This window comes from Ranitomeya imitator, chromosome 4 (assembly GCF_032444005.1).
Source record: "Ranitomeya imitator isolate aRanImi1 chromosome 4, aRanImi1.pri, whole genome shotgun sequence".
In the NCBI taxonomy this organism is placed as follows: Eukaryota; Metazoa; Chordata; class Amphibia; order Anura; family Dendrobatidae; genus Ranitomeya; species Ranitomeya imitator.
The window spans coordinates 235023488-235049997 of NC_091285.1; the positions used below are offsets into that span (position 1 = coordinate 235023488).

General features: G+C 44.3%; 1 protein-coding gene and 1 pseudogene across 1 annotated transcript in view; one reads left to right on the top strand and one right to left on the bottom strand.

Moving 5' to 3' along the window:
• The window catches only part of LOC138675850 (uncharacterized), a 156639-nt gene that overhangs the window by 61490 nt on the left and 68639 nt on the right, over positions 1–26510 (bottom strand). The window lies entirely within an intron of this gene.
• On the top strand, positions 788–3015 carry LOC138675849 (transcriptional activator Myb-like; annotated as a pseudogene).

Below are 26510 nucleotides of genomic sequence, written 5' to 3' on the forward strand. Positions count from 1 at the left end.
TCAACTTGACATCTCGTGACTTGGACTCAGCTAAACTTGCCGTTTTGTCCAAAGGACTTAACTATTGTATACCTGAGGGTTTTGACTTTGTTTCTTTTCAGATTGATTTATTTAAGGCCACACGGAAAATACATCTTTATAAGCATTTCCTATCTAATTCTATGGAATCTACAAGGTTAGAGGGTGAATGTCCAAGTGCGGTTGGACCATTAGGTTTCATGGCTAATGCTCAAGAGGACACGTTGTACATGATGAGGCTGCATGCTTGCTAAGTCTGGCCAATGTAGAACATGAGGTCGATATTTCTGGGCCCAGTACCATTCCTCCGTTTACGGGCGGTATCCCTTCTTCATTTATGCCCCCGGTTTCCCCTGGCAACATGATCGATCTCTTTGAAACATTAGTCTTAAAAGACATGGAAGCGCTGGTATATAAGCAGGCCATTCCTAATCTCACTCAGAGCGAAACTCAAGCTTTGAGAGAGATGGCCAGCTGGACTGACGTGATTATACGCCCCGCTGATAAGGGGGGCAAGATGGTCTTGTTGCCTAGGGAATCCTATCTGACAAGCGCATCGTCAATTGTCCGACACCACAACATATGTCCGGTTAAGTGGTGATCCCACTCAGAAATTTAAGGGGGGGCAGATTTGGCGGGAGGGGGAGTGCTGAGTGCGCTTTTGTCTGGGGGAATCTTTTTTTTCTGCACCATCTTTCATGTGGAGCTGCGCCCTCCTCCCGGCCGCTGCCCGCCCTCTCCCCTGCTCGTATACACCTCCTGTGAAAGTTTCATAGAGCTCCAGCCTCTTGCGAGAAGTACATTCACCTTCTTGCTCAGCCTCCCCTGACCTTGCTGTAAGGATGGCGAGGAGACCGAGGAACAGTATATACAGCTCAGAGGAAGAAGAAGATGACATTGAAATGTATGAGCATGATTATGATGGCCTGTTGTCCAAAGGAAAACGGCATTTGGGCAAAACACGGTGGACCCGTGAAGAGGATGAAAAGCTTAATAAGCTAGTGGAACAGAATGGAACAGAAGACTGGAAAGTTATAGCTAGTTTTCTTCCTAACTGGACAGATGTTCAGTGCCAACATAGATGGCAGAAAGTGTTAAACCCTGAACTTATAAGAGGTCCATGGACTAAAGAAGAAGATCAAAGAGTTATTGAACTAGTTCAAAATATGGTCTGTCATTGCAAAGCACTTGAAAGGTAGAATTGGCAAACAGTGCAGAGAGATGGCACAATCATCTCAATCCAGAAGTGAAGAAGACCTCTTGGACAGAAGAAGAAGACAAGATAATATATGATGCTCACAAACGTTTAGGAAATAGATGGGCTGAAATTGCAAAGCTTCTGCCTGGGAGAACGGATAATGCTATCAAGAACCACTGGAATTCTACTATGCGACGTAAGGTCGAACAGGAAGGTTATCTGCAGGAATCATCCAAAACCAATCAGCCTTCAGGAGCCACAAATTTCCCAAAAAGCAACCACTTGTTGGGCTTCAACACTCACACCCCACCTTCTTCGTACATCTCTCAAAGTAGCCATACTCCAGTGAACAACTTCTACTACCATATGACTGATCCCCAAAATACGCCTTATCCTGTTGCATTGCATGTTAATATAGTCAAAGTCCCTCAGCCAGCCACAGCAGTTGTTCAGAGACACTATAATGATGAAGATCCAGAAAAAGAAAAGAGGATAAAAGAATTAGAATTATTACTCATGTCAACAGAGAATGAACTAAAGAGACATCATGCATTACCGAATCATGCAGAAGAATATCCTGTATGGCACAGTACAACAATTGCTGATAACTCTCGGCCTCAAGGCGATAGTGCTCCTGTGTACTGTCTTGGTGAGCCACATAACTGTACTCCTTCTCCCCCCATGGACCATGGATGTCTCCCCGAAGACAGTGCCTCACCTGCTCGATGCTTTGGTGTTAATTTATTAATACAGATGAAAAACTTGCCTGAATACTCAGAAACTCTTCAGCTTATTGATTCTTTTTTAAACACCACAGCACATGAAAGTTTGGATATGGAGCACCCGAGCCTAACATCTACTCCACTTTGTGCCTCTCATAAAACTACTATAGTTACACCTCTTCACCGCGACCACACACCACGACTTCAAAAAGAAAATACCATTCTTCGAACGCCAGCTATAAAAAGGTCAATTTTGGACAGTTCTCCAAGAACTCCTACACCATTTAAAAATGCCTTAGCAGCACAAGAATTCAAATATGGATCACTTAAACTTTCGCATCACACCCCTTCACACCTTGCCGAAGACCTACAGGAAGTAATTAAGCAGGAGGCTGAGGAGTCTGGCATTGTACCTGATCTCCAAGAAATAGAGGAGCCAATGTTAAAGAAAATTAAGCAAGAGGTGGAGTCACCGTCTCCGAATCATAAATTTAGCCATTTTTTCTCCAGTCTGTGGGAACAAGAGAACTTGACTGCTCAGTTGTTCACACAACAACATTTTCTGGAAGATACTCCTAATCTTCTTACCAGTTCATTGTTAATGAAACCTATGTCTGATAAAGAGGACCACAGAGTGAAATGTATTACAGCACCCAGGAACAGATCGCTGGCAAGCCCATTACATCAGTTCAGCAGTGCATGGGATGCAATATCTTGTGGAAAAGTTGAGGAACAGAAGATGTATTCAGAAATGTATCACAAATGTATGAAAAATGTATCAACACTTGTCATGTGATGACAGTGGGGTCAAAAGAAGCATTATCATAGAAACACTTCATAAAATGTGGGATTTTGTTGTAAAATTCCTCTACGTGAAGCTTCGGGAATGTTCTTAATTGGGAGATTTTTGTTGTGGTACAACAGTTGGGAGAAGCACCAAGTGCATTTTGTTCTTGTCACTGATCTTATAGTTGGAGGTTCATCTTGTCAGCAAATAATGCTGGCAGATGCATATTTCCATATACATAAAGTGACATTTCTACCTAAATCGTTTAGGTGAGGTGCTGATATTTAGTGTATTTTACACCACATTTGAACATGTTTAGAAGATCAAACTTATAATACCAGTATTGTTTATAGAATAAATATGGCATATGTCCTAAACAGGAACTCTGCCAATTTCTGCCTAATTGCCTACTGATTCAAAGAGAAGCAAGCATTACTACAATCTAATATATAAAGCTGAATGTGTGTGTGTATGTGTGTATGTGTGTATGTATGTATGTATGTCCGGAATTGGCATCTGCACCGTCGCAGCTACAGCCACAAAATTTTGCACAGTCACACGTCTGGACCCCGAGAGCGTCATAGGCTATGTTGTGAAGAGAAATTTTAACCCCGCGCGTTCCAATTAACTAAACAATTTTGTCCCTATCTACATAATGGGGAAAAAGTGAAAGGAAAAGTGTTGGAGGTGTCGCAGCTACAGCAACAAAATTTTGCACAGTCACACATCTGGACCCTGAGAGCGTCATAGGCTATGTTGTGCGGTGAAATTTTAACCCCGCGCTTTCAAATTCACCAAACAATTTTGCCCCTATCTACATAAGGGGGAAAAAGTGAAAGGAAAAGTGTTGAAGGCAAATTGACAGCTGCCAGATGTGAACAAGGGGGACTTAAAGAGTGAGAGCGATGGCGCCAAAGAGTATATACCGTACAGTTGCTAAGGTGAGGCCCCGACATGGGATACTCACCACACACGGGGATATGAACACACACACAAAAGGCGCCACAAACTACCACGTGCTTGAACACATATACCACCCTCAGCACACATTTCACCACACATACACCAACCTCGCCACATAAAAGTCGAAACACAAAAGTCGCCGCTCAAAACTCGCCACGCGCAAAACTCGTCACATGCAAAACTAGGCTCACGCAAAACTCGCCACACGTGCAAAACTCACCTCATGGAAAACTCGCCACACGCAAAACTTGCACACACGGAAAAATTGCCACATGCACAAAAGTTGCAACACATGTAAAAGTTGCCTCACACAAAACTTGCACATACTCAAAACGCACCACACATAAAACTCACCACGCGCAAAACTCGCCATGCGCAAAACTTGCTGCGCACAACTTGCTACACTAACCTGTCACATGCAACTCGACACACAAAAAGTTGCTACACGCATGTCGCCACACAAAACTCATCTCACAAAAGTCGCTACATGCATGTCGCCACATGCAACTCAACACACACAACTTGACACATGAAATTCACCCTAAAACACACAAGTCTGATATTATCCTTCAAAAATAAAAATCCTATTAATAAGCAGACAAACTACAAGAGCAACAAATGTACCATATAGGAAATACGGCAGCTGTCAGTCACATGACCTGTCTATTATGTGTATGTGTGAGCTAATATATACTGCCAGGGGGAGGGCTTCCTGTTGGCTGGGGATTTATCAGACTGCCAACTTAGCTTACAAATACTGAGGTAAAAATACTGACCAAATAATGTGTGAACGCGGTCTAATACAGGAGGAGATGACACACAGATATATACTATATACAGGAGATTACACACAGGTATATACTATATACAGGAGAGATGACACACAGGTATATACTATATACAGGAGGAGATGATTTACAGGTATATACTACATACAGGAGGAGATGACACACAGGTACATACTATATACAGGAGGAGATGACACACAGGTATATACTATATACAGGAGCAGATGACACACAGGTATATACTATATACAGGAGCAGATGACACACAGATATATACTATATACAGGAGGAGATGACATACAGGTATATACTATATACAGGAGGAGATGACACACAGATATATACTATATACAGGAGGAGATGACACACACATATATACTATATACAGGGGACATGACACACAGGTATATACTATATACAGGAGGAGATGACATACAGGTATATACTATATACAGGAGGACATGACACACAGGTATATACTATATACAGGAGGAGATGACAACCTGGTATATACTATATACAGGGGAGATGACATACAGGTACATACTATATACAGGGGCGATGACACACAGGTATATACTATATACAGTGGAGATGACACACAGGTATATACTATATACAGGAGGAGATGACATACAGGTATATACTATATACTGGAGGAGATGACACACAGGTATATACTATATACAGGAGCAGATGATACACAGCTATATACTATATCCTGGAGGAGATGACTTACAGGTACATACTATATACAGGAGGAGATGACACACGTATATATATATATATATTTACAGGAGGAGATGACATACAGGTATATACTATATAAAAGAGGAGATGACATAGGTATATAGAGGAGATGACATACAGCAGGTATATACTATATACAGGGGAGATGACATACAGGTATATACTATATATAGTAGGAGATGACATACAGGTATATAGTATATACAGAAGAGATGACATACAGGTATATAATAGAGGAGATGACTTATGGGTGTATACAATATACAGGAGGAGATGACATACAGCAGGTATATACTATTTACAGGGGAGATGACATACAGGTATATACTATATACAAGAGAAGACATACAGGTGTATACTCTATATAAGGGAGATGACAAACATGTATATACTGAGGTGAAAATGAAAAGGTGTGAGTGCAAAATGAGAGGAGTGAGGGAAAATAGTGGAGTGATCGGAAAATGACAGATGTCAGGTCGAAATGACAAGTGTTAGGGGGGAATGAGAGGAGTGAGGGGGAAAATAAGAGGAGTGAGGGAGAAAATGAGAGGTGTAAGGGAGAAAATGAGAGGTCTAAGGGAGAAAATGAGAGGCATGATGGGAAAATAAGAGAGGTGCTATAACTAACCACAGATATTTACTATGCCCAGGCAACGCCGGGCTCTTCAGCTCGTTGTCAATATTTATCACACATGCAAAAACGTATAAAAGGGAGTCATTGTTTTTACTATTCTTAACTGTACATTACTTTTTTCTACAGTTTTGTAAAAATATTTGTGTGTCTGCTCTGTTTTGTTTTATATATGCACACATCTTTTTAGCTTGCTTTAAATGGCTACTGACTGGAATTTTTTCTAATAAAGCAAATTATATTTTTATTCACTAATTTAATTTTTTTTTTATAAATTGCCAATATTCTTTTGGTGTTTTTATATATTATTGTTACCCCTTGCCCTGCTGCTATGACTGTAGCATGTAGACATGCCAGCAATGTGATGACATAATTGGGATATATACAAAATAATAGAGACTGCTGTGCTGATGTCTGCTTTATTATGCACTAGCATTTCATTAAAAATGTATGTCTTAAAAACAATTCTTTACATTTACTTAAAAAAAAAAGAACGACAAAATACTGGGAGATTGTTATAAAATTGCACCTTCATTTATTTGGGAGAAGACTGCATTTTATGTGTTGTGTTTTTTAATTATTATTATAATTTGTCTGTTTTTATAAGAATTATATCATATAGACTTGGTTTTCTACCCAAGGAGGCATTTTTATTATTTTGTACAATTACTGCCTTTTATTTGGACTTGATGAGGAGAACACTGTATTATTGGATTTTATTGTTTGTGACCTTTGAATTTGCTGCCTTAAATGATATTGTGCAGCATAACTGCACTTATTTTGTACTGCCTTTGTAAAAAATAAAAGAGTGTTTTGTAAAAAAAAAAAAAAAAAAAAGAAAAAGAAATTTAAGGAGGAGTTGTGTACTTTCCTCAGGAGGGCAGTGGAGGTTGGTGTTATTTCTCAAAGGAAGGCTGAAAGGTTGCTTCCTAGTTTTCCAGTAAAACCTCACTGGTATTACCTTCCTATGGTTCATAAATCCTCCACTGCTCCTCCTGGCAGACCTATTGTGTCGGGGGTGGGGTCTCTAACTGAGCCCCTATCCCAATATATTGACTGGTTGCTACGCCCTCTACTTTCTACAGTGCCGTCCTATATCAAGGACACTAATTCTTTTCTCAGGCATGTGCAGGATTTTGTATGGCAGCCGGGGTTCTCCCTGGCGTCTATTGACGTGGTCAGAGAAACGTAGAAAGAACAGCGCTCCATCCGGGTGTAGAATTTCTTAGAACAAATTTATTAAAGCCATAATCAAGCAACGTTTCGACCGGTATACGGTCTTTGTCAAGCATAAAACACAACAGGGGCAGCCATCTTAAATAGCAAGGGTGCCACACAGTGCACCAATCACCATCGATCACCTCCCCCACATATAATACATAACATCTAGAAAAAAAAACAGACATCAATATTCAATATCTACATGTATCACAAATGAACCATCTTATAATATAAAAAACACCACAAAACGCCGTACAGATGCAGAGTTACTCCCATATTCATCCTGGATTCATACGGTGTTCTTTCCTGTATATCCGTTTCCATAGGGACACTCAGCCAATCATAGGATCCGTTGTCGATGTGTCCATGTCTCCAGGGGCGATCAACCAATAATGTCCTCCGATCTATGCAGTCTCACAGAGGTCACCCAACCCAGCGCCAGTCATTGGGGCAATATCCTATCCAGGTCAATCAACTCACCAAACAGAGCGCATAGATCCGCGCAGCCGCACAGGCAATGAATAGGACACCGCTCACGGCCGTGACCGCGATCCGCCCACCACGCATACCGCGCGTGCGCAACACAGGCACCCAGAACCCAAGTGCCGCCTGTATGCGCAGGCGCGCCACACCGATGTTCGGACACCGCCACAGATCCGAAGACGCCGCCCCCTCATATGTCCTGAGAGCGCAACGGCCACCAAGTGTGCGGACTGCCAGCAGGAACATAGAAGGCACTAGTAGTGATGCACTAACGCATCACTATCAGGGTGATCTACACACGAGTCCTCGATCTGTAAATCAAATACAAAAAACACAACCCACATATAGGACACTTAAAAAGCCCCCCTCATATATAACGATCAAAACAGAGGTAACATATGAACAACACTACCACAGAACATATGGAGAACCCCATCCGTCCCATCACATAAAAGCATCATACCAATAGATTTGCACGGCTACACATGTGAAAAAAACCACCAAACCATATAGACACTGAGGCAATCAAATAGCACAACGGAGACAGGAATAGCTATAAATATCCATTCATTCATATTTCTCACAAAGGAAATCCTTCCGATACTAGAAGATCCATCTCCATCACCCTATGATCGTCCCAGTGTCTACAAAATATAAATAAAATCATAACATAAAAAATGTCAAATGAACAAATGTCTATTAAAAGCAAACATCTACTGACGAATACCCTGCACAAGGGAATAGAACCAGATTAAACACAAGATAACAGATTGAAATCCAAATTTAAACCCTTAGGCTGTAACGTACCCAATGTGTAAATCCATCTCATCTCTTTTTTCTTTAATATTTGCACCCTATCACCACCTCTCCTTAACACGGGGACACTATCAATGACCCGGAAGCGAAGTTGATTCACAGAGTGTCTCATTTCCATAAAATGCTTAGGGATTGGTAAGTCTGTTAGGCCTGTTCTGATCGTACTTTTATGCTTGCTAATACGAATTTTGACTGCTGTAGTTGTCTCGCCTATATACGCCAGGCCACATGGGCAAACAATCATGTATATTACATAACTGGACAAGCAAGTATACCTTTCTTTCAAACTGATTTTTCTACCAGTATGAGGGTGATGAAAAACATCACCTTTCAGCATGTTGTTGCAACAGGCACAACCCAGACACGGAAAATTACCGAGCCTGGTTGTGCCCAAAAGTTGTTGTACCGGGGTTCTCTCAGATCCGACATCAGACCTTACTAATTTGTCCTTTAGATTCCGCCCCCTTCTGAACGACATCATCGGTGGTGACCTAAAGCCATCAATGGCCGGCAGGCCACGTTGGAGAAACGACCAGTGTTTTTTCAAGACCCATCCAATCTGGTTACTGGCAGAGTTATAAGTAGACACAAAGGGGATGCGCACATCAGGTGGTCTACTAAGTGGTTTCTTACCGATCCCGTCTCGTGCTATACCGCGGGCCTTAATCCTAAACCCATCCACCACCGTCCTTGGGTATCCCCTTTGTAAAAATTTTTTACACATCTCCTCCAGTCTTTGGTCGACTTTCTCCTCATCAGACACGATGCGTCTAACACGTATGAGTTGACTCCATGGCAGAGAACCCACCATTCTCCTAGGGTGATTACTATCAAACAATAAAAGGCTATTATCAAACAAGACTGATAGGAATAGCCTTTTATTGTTTGATAGTAATCACCCTAGGAGAATGGTGGGTTCTCTGCCATGGAGTCAACTCATACGTGTTAGACGCATCGTGTCTGATGAGGAGAAAGTCGACCAAAGACTGGAGGAGATGTGTAAAAAATTTTTACAAAGGGGATACCCAAGGACGGTGGTGGATGGGTTTAGGATTAAGGCCCGCGGTATAGCACGAGACGGGATCGGTAAGAAACCACTTAGTAGACCACCTGATGTGCGCATCCCCTTTGTGTCTACTTATAACTCTGCCAGTAACCAGATTGGATGGGTCTTGAAAAAACACTGGTCGTTTCTCCAACGTGGCCTGCCGGCCATTGATGGCTTTAGGTCACCACCGATGATGTCGTTCAGAAGGGGGCGGAATCTAAAGGACAAATTAGTAAGGTCTGATGTCGGATCTGAGAGAACCCCGGTACAACAACTTTTGGGCACAACCAGGCTCGGTAATTTTCCGTGTCTGGGTTGTGCCTGTTGCAACAACATGCTGAAAGGTGATGTTTTTCATCACCCTCATACTGGTAGAAAAATCAGTTTGAAAGAAAGGTATACTTGCTTGTCCAGTTATGTAATATACATGATTGTTTGCCCATGTGGCCTGGCGTATATAGGCGAGACAACTACAGCAGTCAAAATTCGTATTAGCAAGCATAAAAGTACGATCAGAACAGGCCTAACAGACTTACCAATCCCTAAGCATTTTATGGAAATGAGACACTCTGTGAATCAACTTCGCTTCCGGGTCATTGATAGTGTCCCCGTGTTAAGGAGAGGTGGTGATAGGGTGCAAATATTAAAGAAAAAAGAGATGAGATGGATTTACACATTGGGTACGTTACAGCCTAAGGGTTTAAATTTGGATTTCAATCTGTTATCTTGTGTTTAATCTGGTTCTATTCCCTTGTGCAGGGTATTCGTCAGTAGATGTTTGCTTTTAATAGACATTTGTTCATTTGACATTTTTTATGTTATGATTTTATTTATATTTTGTAGACACTGGGACGATCATAGGGTGATGGAGATGGATCTTCTAGTATCGGAAGGATTTCCTTTGTGAGAAATATGAATGAATGGATATTTATAGCTATTCCTGTCTCCGTTGTGCTATTTGATTGCCTCAGTGTCTATATGGTTTGGTGGTTTTTTTCACATGTGTAGCCGTGCAAATCTATTGGTATGATGCTTTTATGTGATGGGACGGATGGGGTTCTCCATATGTTCTGTGGTAGTGTTGTTCATATGTTACCTCTGTTTTGATCGTTATATATGAGGGGGGCTTTTTTAGTGTCCTATATGTGGGTTGTGTTTTTTGTATTTGATTTACAGATCGAGGACTCGTGTGTAGATCACCCTGATAGTGATGCGTTAGTGCATCACTACTAGTGCCTTCTATGTTCCTGCTGGCAGTCCGCACACTTGGTGGCCGTTGCGCTCTCAGGACATATGAGGGGGCGGCGTCTTCGGATCTGTGGCGGTGTCCGAACATCGGTGTGGCGCGCCTGCGCATACAGGCGGCACTTGGGTTCTGGGTGCCTGTGTTGCGCACGCGCGGTATGCGTGGTGGGCGGATCGCGGTCACGGCCGTGAGCGGTGTCCTATTCATTGCCTGTGCGGCTGCGCGGATCTATGCGCTCTGTTTGGTGAGTTGATTGACCTGGATAGGATATTGCCCCAATGACTGGCGCTGGGTTGGGTGACCTCTGTGAGACTGCATAGATCGGAGGACATTATTGGTTGATCGCCCCTGGAGACATGGACACATCGACAACGGATCCTATGATTGGCTGAGTGTCCCTATGGAAACGGATATACAGGAAAGAACACCGTATGAATCCAGGATGAATATGGGAGTAACTCTGCATCTGTACGGCGTTTTGTGGTGTTTTTTATATTATAAGATGGTTCATTTGTGATACATGTAGATATTGAATATTGATGTCTGTTTTTTTTCTAGATGTTATGTATTATATGTGGGGGAGGTGATCGATGGTGATTGGTGCACTGTGTGGCACCCTTGCTATTTAAGATGGCTGCCCCTGTTGTGTTTTATGCTTGACAAAGACCGTATACCGGTCGAAACGTTGCTTGATTATGGCTTTAATAAATTTGTTCTAAGAAATTCTACACCCGGATGGAGCGCTGTTCTTTCTACGTTTCTCTGACTACATTGGATCCGGGACGGTTCCCTGGATGGTGAACGGGCGCTCCGATGTAGAGTGCTGTCAGCCGCTATTTACTCTTTTGGACTATTGACGTGGTCAGTCTGTACACCCAGATCCCCCAAAAAATGGGTGTTGATACCATTGAACGAATTTTGAAATCTACAGATAAGAGCCAGGCTTATATCAACTTTGTGTGTGGAGGTTTGGATTTTATCCTTACCCACAACGCTTTCACTTTCCTAGACACCTGGTACAGACAGACCACGGGTACCGCCATGGGGACCCCGGCTGCATGTACTTTTGCTAATCTGTACATGGCCGTTTTCGAAGAAGATTTCATCTATTCTATTAACCCCTTCCCGACCTTTGACGCATACGCTGCGTCATGAAAGTCGGTACCATTCCGACCCATGACGCAGCATATGCGTCATGGAAAGATCCCGTCCCTGCAGATCGGGTGAAAGGGTTAACTCCCATTTCGCCCGATCTGCAGGGACAGGGGGAGTGGTAGTTTAGCCCAGGGGGGGTGGCTTCACCCCCTCGTGGCTACGATCGCTCTGATTGGCTGTTGAAAGTGAAACTGCCAATCAGAGCGATTTGTAATATTTCACCTAAAAAAATGGTGAAATATTACAATCCAGCCATGGCCGATGCTGCAATATCATCGGCCATGGCTGGACACACTAATGTGCACCCACCCCACCCCTCCGATCGCCCCCCCAGCCCACCAATCTGTGGTCCGCTCCCCTCGGTCCTGTGCTCCGCTCCCCCATCCTCCTGCCCGCTCCCCCCGTGCTCCAATCACACCCCCGTGCTCCAATCAAACCCCCCCCGCACTCCGATCCCCTCCCCGCACAGCGATCCCCCCCACACACAGCGATTCCACCCCCCGTGCTCCGATCCACCGGCCCGCACAGTGATTCCCCCACTCAGTGCTCCAATCCACCCGCCCCCCGTGTTCCGATCCCCCCCCGTGCTCCGACGCCCCCCCCCCCGTGCCCTGATCTCCCCCCCTTATACTTACCTGGCCTCCCGGGGACCGTCCGTCTTCTTTCCTGGGCGCCGCCATCTTCCAAAATGGCGAGCGCATGTGCAGTGCGCCCGCCGAATCTGCCGGCTGGCAGATTCGTTTCAGAGTGAATTTTGATCACTGAGATAGATTATATCTCAGTGATCAAAATAAAAAAAAAAAGTAAATGACCCCCCCCCCCTTTGTCACCCCTATAGGTAGGGACAATAAAAAAAATATATATTTTTTTTTTTCCAGTAAGGTTGGGGTAAGAACTAGGGTTAGGGTTAGGGTTAGGGGTAGGGGTAGGGGTAGGGTTAGGGGTAGGGTTAGGGTTAGGGTTAGGGTTAGGGGTAGGGGTAGGGTTAGGGGTAGGGTTAGGGTTAGGGGTAGGGTTAGGGTTAGGGTTTCGGGATGTGCACACGTATTCTGGTCCTCTGCGGATTTTTCCGCTGCGGATTTGATAAATCCGCAGTGCTAAACCGCTGCGGATTTATGGCGGATTTACCATGTTTTTTCTGCGCATTTTAATGCGGTTTTACAACAGCGATTTTCTATTTGAGCAGTTGTAAAACCGCTGCGGAATCCGCAGAAAGAAGTGACATGCTGCGGAATGTAAACCGCTGCGTTTCCGTGCAGTTTTTCTGCAGCATGTGTACAGCGATTTTTGTTTTCCATAGGTTTGCATTGAACTGTAAACTCATGGGAAACTGCTGCGGATCCGCAGCGTTTTCCGCAGCGTGTGCACATACCTTTAGAATTAGGCCATGTGCACACGGTGCGGATTGGCCGCTGCGGATCCGCAGCAGAGTTCCATCAGGTTTACAGTACCATGTAAACATATGGAAACCAAATCCGCTGTGCCCATGATGCGGAAAATACCGCGCGGGAACGCTGCGTTGTATTTTCCGCAGCATGTCAATTCTTTGTGCGGATTCCGCAGCGTTTTACACCTGTTCCTCAATAGGAATCCGCAGGTGAAATCCGCACAAAAAACACTGGAAATCCGCGGTAAATCCGCAGGTAAAACGCAGTGCCTTTTACCCGCGGATTTTTCAAAAATGGTGCTGAAAAATCTCATACGAATCCGCAACGTTGGCACATAGCCTTAGGGCTAGGGTTGGGTTGGAATTAGGGTTGTGGTTAGGGTTAGGGGTGTGTTGGGGTTACGGGTGTGTTGGGGTTAGGGTTGTGATTAGGGTTACGGCTACAGTTCGGATAATGGTTAGGGGTGTGTTGGAGTTAGAATTGAGGGGTTTCCACTGTTTAGGCACATCAGGGGGTCTCCAAACGCAACATGGCGCCACCATTGATTCCAGCCAATCTTGTAATCAAAAAGTCAAATGGTGCTCCCTCACTTCCGAGCCCCGACGTGCACCCAAACAGTTGTTTACCCCCACATATGGGGTACCAGCATACTCAGGACAAACTGCGCAACAATTACTGGGGTCCAATTTCTCCTGTTACCCTTGTGAAAATAAAGAAATGCTTGCTAAAACATCATTTTTGAGGAAAGAAAAATGATTTTTTATTTTCACGGCTCTGCGTTGTAAACGTCTGTGAAGCACTTGGGGGTTCAAAGTGCTCACCACATATCTAGATAAGTTCCTTGGGGGGGTCTAGTTTCTAAAATGGGGTCACTTGTGGGGGGTTTCTACTGTTTAGGCACACAAGGGGCTCTGCAAACGCAATGTGACGCCCGCAGACCATTCCATCAAAGTCTGCATTTCAAAAGTCACTACTTCCCTTCTGAGCCCCGACGTGTGCCCAAACAGTGGTTTACCCCCACACATGGGGTATCAGCGTACTCAGGAGAAACTGGACAACAACTTTTGGGGTCCAATTTCTCCTGTAACCCTTGGGAAAATAAAAAATTCTGGGCTAAATAATTATTTTTGAGGAAAGAAAATGTATTTATTATTTTCACGGCTCTGCATTATAAACTTCTATGAAGCACTTGGGGGTTCAAAGTGCTCACTACACATCTAGATAAGTTCCTTTCGGGGTCTAGTTTCCAAAATGGGGTCACTTGTGGGGGATTTCTACTGTTTAGGCACATCAGGGGCTCTGCAAACGCACGTGACGCCCGGAGAGCATTCCATCAAAGTCTGCATTTCAAAACGTCACTACTTCAATTCCGAGCCCCGGCATGTGCCCAAACAGTAGTTTACCCCCACATATGGGGTATCAGCGTACTCAGGAGAAACTGGACAACAAATATTGGGGTCAAATTTCTCCTGTTACCCTTGGGAAAATTAAAAAATTCTGGGCTAAATAATTATTTTTGAGGAAAGAAAACGTATTTATTATTTTCACGGCTCTGCATTATAAACTTCTGTGAAGCACTTGGGGGTTCAAAGTGCTCACCACACATCTAGATAAGTTCCTTTCGGGGTCTAGTTTCCAAAATGGGGTCACTTGTGGGGGGTTTCTACTGTTAAGCCACATCAGGGGCTCTGCAAACGCAACGTGACGCCCACAGAGCATTCCATCAAAGTCTGCATTTCAAAATGTCACTACTTCACTTCCGAGCCCCGGCATGTGCCCAAACAGTGGTTTACCCCCACATATGGGGTATCAGCGTACTCAGGAGAAACTGGACAACAACGTTTGGGGTCAAATTTCTCCTGTTACCCTTTGTAAAATAAAAAATTGCAGGCTAAAAGATCATTTTTGAAAAAATAATTTTTTTTTTTTATTTTCATGGCTCTGCGTTATAAACTTCTGTGAAGCACTTGGGGGTTCAAAGTCCTCACCACACATCTAGATTAGTTCCTTTGGGGGTCTAGTTTCCAAAATGGGGTCATTTCTGGGGGATCTCCAATGTTTAGGCACACAGGGGCTCTCCAAACGTGACATGGTGTCCGCTAATGATTGGAGCTAATTTTCCATTTAAAAAGCCAAATGGCGTGCCATCCCTTCCGAGCCCTGCCGTGCGCCCAAACAGTGGTTTACCCCCACATATGGGGTATCAGCGTACTCAGGACAAACTGGACAACAATATTTGGGGTCCAATTTCTCCTATTATCCTTGGCAAAATAGGAAATTCCAGGCTAAAAAATCATTTTTGAGGAAAGAAAAATTATTTTTTATTTTCATGGCTCTGCGTTATAAACTTCTGTGAAGCACCTGGGGTTTAAAGTGCTCAATATGCATCTAGATAAGTTCCTTGGGGGGTCTAGTTTCCAAAATGGGGTCACTTGTGGGGGAGCTCCAATGCATAGGCACACAGGGGCTCTCCAAACGCGACATGGTGTCCGCTAACAATTGGAGCTAATTTTCCATTCAAAAAGTCAAATGGAGCGCCTTCCCTTCCGAGCCCTGCCGTGTGCCCAAACAGTGGTTTACCCCCACATATGAGGTATTGGCGTACTCGGGAGAAATTGCCCAACAAATTTTATGATCCATTTTATCCTACTGCCCATGTGAAAATGAAAAAATTGAGGTGAAAAGAATTTTTTTGTGAAAAAAAAGTACTTTTTCATTTTTACAGATCAATTTGTGAAGCACCTGAGGGTTTAAAGTGCTCACTAGGCATCTAAATAAGTTCCTTGGGGGGTCTAGTTTCCAAAATGGGGTCACTTGTGGGGGAGCGCCAATGTTTAGGCACACAGGAGCTCTCCAAACGCGACATGGTGTCCGCTAACGATGGAAATAATTTTTCATTCAAAAAGTCAAATGGCGCTCCTTCCCTTCCGAGCCTTACCATGTGCCCAAACAGTGGTTTATCCCCACATGTGAGGTATCGGTGTACTCAGGAGAAATTGCCCAACACATTTTAGGATCCATTTTATCCTGTTGCCCATGTGAAAATGAAAAAATTGAGGCTAAAAGAATTTTTTTGTGAAAAAAAGTACTTTTTCATTTTTACGGATCAATTTGTGAAGCACCTGGGGGTTCAAAGTGCTCACTATGCATCTAGATAAGTTCCTTGGGGCGTCTAGTTTCCAAAATGGGGTCACTTGTGAGGGAGCTCCAAATTTTAGGCACATTGGGGCTCTCCAAACGTGACATGGTGTCCGCTAAAGAGTGGAGCCAATTTTTGATTCAAAAAGTCAAATGGCGCTCCTTCCCTTCCAAGCCCTGCCGTGCGCCCAAACAGTGGTTTACCCCCACATATGAGGTATCAGCGTACTCAGGACAAATTGGACAACAACTTTTGTGGTTCAGTTTCTCCTTTTACCATTGGGAAAATAAAAAAATTGTTGCTAAAAGATAATTTTTGTGACTAAAAAGTTAAATGTTCATTTTTTCCTTCCATGTTGCTTCTGCTGCTGTGAAGCACCTGAAGGGTTAATAAACTTCTTGAATGTGGTTTTGAGTACCTTGAGGGGTGCAGTTTTTAGAATGGTGTCACTTTTGGGTATTTTCAGCCATATAGACCCCTCAAACTGACTTCAAATGTGAGGTGGTCCCTAAAAAAAATGGTTTTGTAAATTTCATTGTAAAAATGAGAAATCGCTGGTCAAATTTTAACCCTTATAACTTCCTAACAAAAAAAAATTTTGTTTCCAAAATTGTGCTGATGTAAAGTAAACATGTGGGAAATGTTATTTATTAACTATTTTGTGTCACATATCTCTCTGGTTTAACAGAATAAAAATTAAAAATGTGAAAATTGCGAAATTTTCAAAATTTTCGCCAAATTTCCGTTTTTATCACAAATAAACGCAGAATTTATTGACCTAAATTTACCACTAACATGAAGCCCAATATGTCACGAAAAAACAATCTCAGAACCGCTAGGATCCGTTGAAGCGTTCCTGAGTTATTACCTCATAAAGGGACACTGGTCAGAATTGCAAAAAACGGCAAGGTCTTTAAGGTCAAAATAGGCTGGGTCATGAAGGGGTTAACAATATTTTTTTGAAACACATCAAACTTCTTTTAAGATATGTCGATGATTTGTTCTTGGTATGGGACGGCACTGAGGCGGAATTTGACTCTTTCGTTAGTTATCTTAATGGTAATAATAATATGGGGATGTCCTTCACCCACAGATTCGGGGGTCTTCAGCTTGACTTTTTAGACGTTATGGTAGAGGTGATAGATGGTAACATACATACTTCCCTATTCCGTAAGCCTACTGCAGGGAATTCTATCCTTCATTTTAATAGTTTTCACCCATACCACACTAAGGGTTCTCTGCCATATAGCCAACTACTGAGAATACGGCGAGTAAATAACACACAAGAAGGCTATGATCGTCAATCCAAGGAGCTTTGTGAGAGGTTACGGAATAGAGGTTACCCAGAGGAACTATTGAGGTCCGCCGTAAAACGGGTTGAAATGTCACCACTAGGGTTGAGCGAAACGGGTCGAACATTTTCAAAAGTCGCCGACTTTTGGCTAAGTCGGGGTTTCATGAAACCCGATCCGACCCCTGTGCGGGGTCGGCCATGCGGTACGCGACTTTCGCGCCAAAGTCGCGTTTCAATGACGCGAAAAGCGCCATTTCTCAGCCAATGAAGGTAAACGCAGAGTGTGGGCAGCGTGATGACATAGGTCCTGGTCCCCACCATCTTAGAGAAGGGCATTGCAGTGATTGGCTTGCTGTCTGCGACGTCACAGGGGCTATAAAGAGGCGTTCCCGCCGACCGCCATCTTACTGCTGCTGATCTGAGCTTAGGGAGAGGTTGCTGCCGCTTTGTCAGAAGCAGGGATAGCGTTAGGCAGGGTCCATTAACCACAAAACCGCTTGTGCTGCAGCGATTTGCACTGTCCAACACCACCCTCGGTGTGCAGGGACAGTGGAAGTTTTTTTTTTTTTTTTTTTCCCCTCAGCGCTGTAGCTCATTGGGCTGCCCTAGAAGGCTCCCTGATAGCTGCATTGCTGTGTGTACGCCGCTGTGCAAACCAACTGCTTTTTTCAAAGCACAAATCCTCTTGTTCCTTCCTTTCTGCACAGCTATCTTTTTTGTTTGTCCACACTTTTTATTTCATTTGTGCATCAGTCCACTCCTTATTGCTGCCTGCCATACCTGGCTGAGATTACTGCAGGCAGGGAGATAGTAGCTGCCTGCCATACCTGGCTGAGATTACTGCAGGCAGGGAGATAGTAATTGTAGGACATTCCCTGTTTTTTTTTTTTTTTTTTTTTTTGGTGGGAGATTAAGATTGGCAATTTGGCATTTCTGCTAGAGTGCCATCCCTGTGTGTGCCATCTCTCTCACATAGTGGGCCATAGAAAGCCTTTTCATTTTTCTGTATTTTTTTTTGTGGGGTGTATAAATTCTCCCTGATAAAAATACAGTGGGAGATTAATATTGGCCTTTGGGCTTGTGTGCCAGTCCTGAGTGTGCCATCTCTCTCACAAATAGTGGGCCATAGAAAGCCTATTTTATTTTTTTTTGGGTTTTATAAATTCTCCCTGAAAAAAAGAGAGATTAATATTGGCCTCTGGGCTTGTGTGCCAGTCCTGAGCGTGCCATCTGTGCCAGCCCTGAGCGTGCCATCTCTCTCACAAATAGTGGGCCATAGAAAGCCTATTTATTTTTTTTTTTTGTTTTATAAATTCTCCCTGAAAAAAAGGGAGATTAATATTGGCCTCTGGGCTTGTGTGCCAGTCCTGAGCGTGCCATCTGTGCCAGCCCTGAGCGTGCCATCTCTCTCACAAATAGTGGGCCATAGAAAGCCTATTTATTTTTTTTTTTGGTTTTATAAATTCTCCCTGAAAAAAAGGGAGATTAATATTGGCCTCTGGGCTTGTGTGCCAGTCCTGAGCGTGCCATCTGTGCCAGCCCTGAGCGTGCCATCTCTCTCACAAATAGTGGGCCATAGAAAGCCTATTTAATTTTTTTTTTGGTTTTATAAATTTTCCCTGAAAAAAGGGAGATTAATATTGGCCTCTGGGCTTGTGTGCCAGTTGTGAGCGTGCCATCTGTGCCAGTCCTGAGCGTGCCATCTCTCTCACAAATAGTGGGCCATAGAAAGCCTATTTAAATATTTTTTTGGTTTTATAAATTCTCCCAGAAAAAAAGGGAGATTAATATTGGCCTCTGGGCTTCTGTGCCAGTCCTGAGCGTGCCATCTGTGCCAGTCCTGAGCGTCCCATCTCTCTCACAAATAGTGGGCCATAGAAAGCCTATTTTTTTTTTTTTTTGGGTTTTAGAAATTCTCCCTGGAAAAAAAAAGGGAGATTAATATTGCCCTTTGGGCTTGTGTGCCAGTACTAAGCGTTCCATCTCTCTCTCTCTCTCAGTCAGTGGGCCATAGAACGCCTATTTTTGGTTTTATTTGTTTTCTAAATTCTCCCTGAAAAAATCATTTTATTTTATTTGGTTTCTAAATTCTTCCTGATAAAATCATATTTTTTTTATTATTTTTTTTTCTAAAGTCTCCCTGAAAAAAAAAAAAAAAAACAGTGGGAGATTAATATTGGCCTTTCTGCTTGTGTGCCAGTCTTGACTCCTGGGTGCGTCATCTCTCAGTCAGTGGGCCATAGAACGCCTATTTTTGGTTTTATTTGTTTTCTAAATTCTCCCTGAAAAAATCATTTTATTTTATTTGGTTTCTAAATTCTTCCTGATAAAATCATATTTTTTTTATTATTTTTTTTTCTAAAGTCTCCCTGAAAAAAAAAAAAAAAAAACAACCAAAAAAAACAGTGGGAGATTAATATTGGCCTTTCTGCTTGTGTGCCAGTCTTGACTCCTGGGTGTGCCATCTCTCTCTCTCTCTCTCTCTCTCTCTCTCTCTCTCCAATTGTGGTCCATAGAAAGCCTATATTTTTTTTCCTTGATTTGGGTTCTAAAATCTACCAGAGAAAATAACTACATCAATCATTGGTAGAAAAATATTGGCCTCTGGGTTTGTGTGCCACTCCTGACTCCTGTGTGCGTCATCTCTCAGTCAGTGGGCCATAGAACGCCTATTTTTGTTTTTATTTGTTTTATAAATTCTCCCTGAAAAAATCATTTTATTTTATTTGGTTTCTAAATTCTTCCTGATAAAATCATATTTTTTTTATTATTTTTTTTTCTAAAGTCTCCCTGAAAAAAAAAAAAAAAAAACAAACAAAAAAAACAGTGGGAGATTAATATTGGCCTTTCTGCTTGTGTGCCAGTCTTGACTCCTGGGTGTGCCATCTCTCTCTCTCTCTCTCTCTCTCTCCAATTGTGGTCCATAGAAAGCCTATATTTTTTTTCCTTGATTTGGGTTCCAAAATCTACCAGAGAAAATAACTACATCAATCATTGGTAGAAAAATATTGGCCTCTGGGCTTGTGTGCCACTCCTGACTCCTGTGTGCGTCATCTCTCAGTCAGTGGGCCATAGAACGCCTATTTTTGTTTTTATTTGTTTTATAAATTCTCCCTGAAAAAATCATTTTATTTTATTTGGTTTCTAAATTCTTCCTGATAAAATCATATTTTTTTTATTATTTTTTTTTCTAAAGTCTCCCTGAAAAAAAAAAAAAACAAAAAAAAAAAACAAAACCCCCCAAAAAATGGGAGATTAATATTGGCCTTTCTGCTTGTGTGCCAGTCTTGACTCCTGGGTGTGCCATCTCTCTCTCTCTCTCTCTCTCTCTCCAATTGTGGTCCATAGAAAGCCTACATTTTTTTTCCTTGATTTGGGTTCCAAAATCTACCAGAGAAAATAACTCCATCAATCATTGGTAGAAAAATATTGGCCTCTGGGCTTGTGTGCCACTCCTGATTCCTGTGTGCGTCATCTCTCACTCAGTGGCCCATAGAAAGCATATAGTTTGTTACATTTGTTTTCTAAATTCTCCCTGCAAAAATCTATTTTTTTTTTTTGGGGGGGTTTCTAAAGTGTTCCTGAAAAAAAAAAAAATAAAAAAAAAATAATAGTGTGACATTAATATTAACATTTGTGCTTCAGTGACAGTCCTGCGTGTGGGGCATCTCTCTAATTTGCAGCCACCAAAAAAAGAGTGTGTAACATTGGGCCTGATTTTCGCTGTGGTCTCACCAACCTGTAAAGGGGTAGCTAAATCATACTGAAGTTATAGCTCACCGTGTAAGTTGTGTGACTGCAACAAATAACGTTAGTTTGGTTACGTTTTTAAAACAATGAGGAAGTCTAGTGGAAGAGGTCGTGGCCGGGGGCGTTCATTGTCAGCTGGTAATGAGGGTAGTGGTAGTGGTGGAGCATCAGGTGGTCGTGGGGAAAAAAATATTGCACCTAAGTCTGGAGCTGTGGAGCCAGGTTCGTCGTCCGGCTACACAAGGCCTCGAACGCTCCCTTTTCTGGGATTAGGAAAACCGCTTTTAAAGCCGGAGCAGCAAGAGCAAGTTTTGGCTTATCTTGCTGACTCAGCCTCTAGCTCTTTTGCCTCATCTCGTGAAACTGGTAAAAGTAAAAGCAGCGCGTCGTTAGTGGATGTTCACGGTCAGGGACAAGTCACTTCCTTGTCCTCTTCAGCAAAAACAACAACAGAGAAGAATGCAGCAGGCGACACAACGGGTTACTCCATGGAGCTCTTTACACATACCGTCCCTGGCTTAGAAAGTGAAGCAGTTAACAGTCCATGCCCATTACAAATTGATTCTGACATGGAGTGCACTGACGCACAGCCACAGCCAGACTACTATGCTGGTCCTTTGACTCAGACCACAACATTGCCCTCGCAGGGTGCTGATCAAGAATCAGACCCTGATGAGACTATGTTGCCCCATCACGAACGCTATACCACCGAACGACACGGTGACACAGACGAAGTTGCGCAGGAGGTACAAGAAGAGTTATTAGATGACCCAGTTCTTGACCCCGATTGGCAGCCATTGGGGGAACAGGGTGCAGGCGGCAGCAGTTCTGAAGCAGAGGAGGAGGAGGGGCCGCAGCAGGCATCAACATCGCCACAGGTTCCATCTGCCGGGCCCGTATCTTGCCCAAAACGCGTGGCAAAGCCAAAACCTGGTGGAGGACAGCGTGGCCATCCGGTTAAAGCTCAGTCTGCAATGCCTGAAAAGGTATCCGATGCTAGAAAGAGTGCAGTCTGGCATTTTTTTAAACAACATCCAATTGATCAGCGCAAAGTCATCTGTCAAAAATGTTCTACTTCCTTAAGCAGAGGTCAGAATCTGAAAAGTCTTAATACTAGTTGCATGCATAGACATTTAACCACCATGCATTTGAAAGCTTGGACTAACTACCAAACGTCCCTTAAGGTTGTTGCACCCTCGGCCAATGAAGCTAGTCATCAACGCAACATCCCTTCCGGCAGTGTAGGACCACCATTTAGCGCACCACCTGCTGTATCTGTGCAGGTATCTTTGCCAGGCCAAAGCAGTCAGGGTCAGGGAATCACCAGTTTCGTAGTAGGAAACACTGCATCTAGGGCACCGGCGGCAACAATACCATCTCCCACCGTCTCTCAGTCTGCCATGTCCACCGGCACCCCCGCTAGTTCCACGATCTCCAGCTCTCCAGTCCAGCTCACCCTACATGAGACTATGGTTAGAAAAAGGAAATACTTAGCCTCGCATCCGCGTACACAGGGTTTGAACGCCCACATAGCTAGACTAATCTCGTTAGAGATGATGCCCTACCGGTTAGTTGAAAGCGAAGCTTTCAAAGACCTGATGGACTACGCTGTACCACGCTACGAGCTACCCAGTCGACACTTTTTTTCCAGAAAAGCCATCCCAGCCCTCCACCAGCATGTTAAAGAGCGCATCGTCCATGCACTCAGGCAATCTGTGAGCACAAAGGTGCACCTGACAACAGATGCATGGACCAGTAGGCATGGCCAGGGACGTTACGTGTCCATCACGGCACACTGGGTAAATGTGGTGGATTCAGGGTCCACAGGGGACAGCAAGTTTGGGACAGTTCTGCCTAGCCCACGGTCTAGTAAACAGTTGTCTGTAGCCGTTCGCACCCCCTCCTCCTCCTCCTCCTCCTCGTCCTCCTGCAGAAGCAAGAGCTCGTCCACAGACCGCAGTCGCACAAACACTCCATCCGCACCTGCCACTGTTGCACACCAGGTCTCCCATTATGGGGCAGCTACTGGCATACGTCAGCAGGCTGTATTGGCTATGAAGTGTTTGGGCGACAATAGACACACCGCGGAAGTTCTGTCCGAGTTCTTGCAGCAAGAAACGCAGTCGTGGCTGGGCACTGTAGATCTTGAGGCAGGCAAGGTAGTGAGTGATAACGGAAGGAATTTCATGGCTGCCATCTCCCTTTCCCAACTGAAACACATTCCTTGCCTGGCTCACACCTTAAACCTGGTGGTGCAGTGCTTCCTGAAAAGTTATCCGGGGTTATCCGACCTGCTCCTCAAAGTGCGTGGACTTTGCGCACATATCCGCCGTTCGCCTGTACACTCCAGCCGTATGCAGACCTATCAGCGTTCTTTGAACCTTCCCCAGCATCGCCTAATCATAGACGTTGCAACAAGGTGGAACTCAACACTGCACATGCTTCAGAGACTGTGCGAACAGAGGCGGGCTGTTATGTTTTTGTGGGAGGATACACATACACGGGCAGGCAGTAGGATGGCAGACATGGAGTTGTCAGGTGTGCAGTGGTCGAAGATTCAAGACATGTGTCAAGTCCTTCAGTGTTTTGAGGAATGCACACGGCTGGTTAGTGCAGACAACGCCATAATAAGCATGAGCATCCCCCTAATGCGTCTGCTGATGCAAAGTTTGACGCACATAAAGGATCAGGCGTCTGCACCAGAGGAAGAGGAAAGCCTTGATGACAGTCAGCGATTGTCTGGTCAGGGCAGTGTACATGACGAGGTACCGGGCGAAGAGGAGGTGGAGGATGAGGAGGATGATGGGGATGAGTATATTTTTAATGAGGAAGCTTTCCCGGGGGCACGGGAAATTGGTGGCGTGGCAAGGCCGGGTTCTGGTTTTTTGAGGGACACAAGTGACGTAGATTTGCCTGCAACTGCCCCTCAACCAAGCACAACCGCAGATTTGACAACGGGAACTTTGGCCCACATGGCGGATTATGCCTTGCGTATCCTCAAAAGGGACACACGCATTACAAAAATGATGAACGATGACGATTACTGGTTGGCCTGCCTCCTTGATCCTCGCTATAAAGGCAAATTGCAAAATATTATGCCACATGAGAACTTGGAACTAATATTAGCAACAAAACAATCAACTCTTGTTGACCGTTTGCTTCTGGCATTCCCTGCACACAGCGCCCGTGATCGTTCTCACACGAGCTCCAGGGGCCAGCAGACCAGAGGTGTTAGAGGGGCAGAAATCAGAAGTGGCGTTGGCCAGAGGGGTTTTCTGACCAGGTTGTGGAGTGATTTTTCTATGACCGCAGACAGGACAGGTACTGCAGCATCAATTCAAAGTGACAGGAGACAACATTTGTCCAGTATGGTTACAAACTATTTTTCATCCCTTATCGACGTTCTCCCTCAACCGTCATTCCCATTTGATTACTGGGCATCCAAATTAGACACCTGGCCAGAATTGGCAGAATATGCATTGCAGGAGCTTGCTTGCCCGGCAGCTAGTGTCCTATCAGAAAGAGTATTCAGTGCTGCAGGTTCAATACTAACAGAAAAAAGGACTCGTCTGGCTACCCAAAATGTAGATGATCTAACCTTCATTAAAATGAACCACAACTGGATTTCAAAATCTTTTGCCCCACCCTGCCCGGCTGACACCTAGCTTTCCTATGAAAAGGTCTTGCCTGTGGACTATTCTGAATGACTTTTCCAATCTCGTAATTTTCTTCACCTGATTGTCCAGCATACGACATGTTTCCACCTCACGAAATGGCCAAACTCCCCACACGGGGCCGTGCTATCGCCACTTTGCGCTTGGACCCTTGAGAGTGCTGTTTGTCTGAAGAGGTGGGTGTGGCCGCTTTTGGTCGACGGCACTGCCACTGGGTCCCTCATAGTACAATAAAGTGTCTCTGGCGGTGGTGGTGCGCACCCAACGTCAGACACACCGTTGTAATATGAGGGGCCCTGTGCCTGTACCGCCGGCCACAAGACAGTTCCCCCCCCCAGCTCAAACAGTGCTCTACCACTAGCAAAATTATCTCTCACAGCTTCACCAATGTGTAGTCTAGGCGCTGACATCCTTCAATGCCTGGCACTGACAATACCATTGTTTTGACATTTTTGTTATGTTAGGCCTTCGAAGCCTGTCTGCGGTCCCTTCTTTCTACAACTACTACACTGACCAGGCCACTGCTGGCCGTGTTACCCTGGAACCAATTTAAAAGTGCCTACAGTCAGCCCAATTTTGTTATGTTAGGCCTTCGAAGACTGTCTGCCGTCACTCCTTCCACTAGACTTCCACTGACCATACACTGCTGCCCATGTACCCCTGGAACCAATTTAAAGTGCCTACAGCCAGCCCAATTTTGTTATGTTAGGCCTTCGAAGCCTGTCTGCGGTCACTCCTTCCACTAGACTTCCACTGACCAGACCACTGCTGCCCGTGTACCCCTGGAACCAATTTAAAAGTGCCTACAGCCAGCCCAAGTTTGTTATGTTAGGCCTTCGAAGCCTGTCTGCGGTCACTCCTTCCACTAGACTTCCACTGACCAGACCACTGCTGCCCGTGTACCCCTGGAACCAATTTAAAAGTGCCTACAGCCAGCCCAAGTTTGTTATGTTAGGCCTTCGAAGCCTGTCTGCGGTCACTCCTTCCACTAGACTTCCACTGACCAGACCACTGCTGCCCGTGTACCCCTGGAACCAATTTAAAAGTGCCTACAGCCAGCCCAAGTTTGTTATGTTAGGCCTTCGAAGCCTGTCTGCGGTCACTCCTTCCACTAGACTTCCACTGACCAGACCACTGCTGCCCGTGTACCCCTGGAACCAATTTAAAAGTGCCTACAGCCAGCCCAAGTTTGTTATGTTAGGCCTTCGAAGCCTGTCTGCGGTCACTCCTTCCACTAGACTTCCACAGACCAGACCACTGCTGCCCGTGTACCCCTGGAACCAATTTAAAAGTGCCTACAGCCAGCCCAAGTTTGTTATGTTAGGCCTTGGAAGCCTGTCTGCGGTCACTCCTTCCACTAGACTTCCACTGACCAGACCACTGCTGCCCGTGTACCCCTGGAACCAATTTAAAAGTGCCTACAGCCAGCCCAAGTTTGT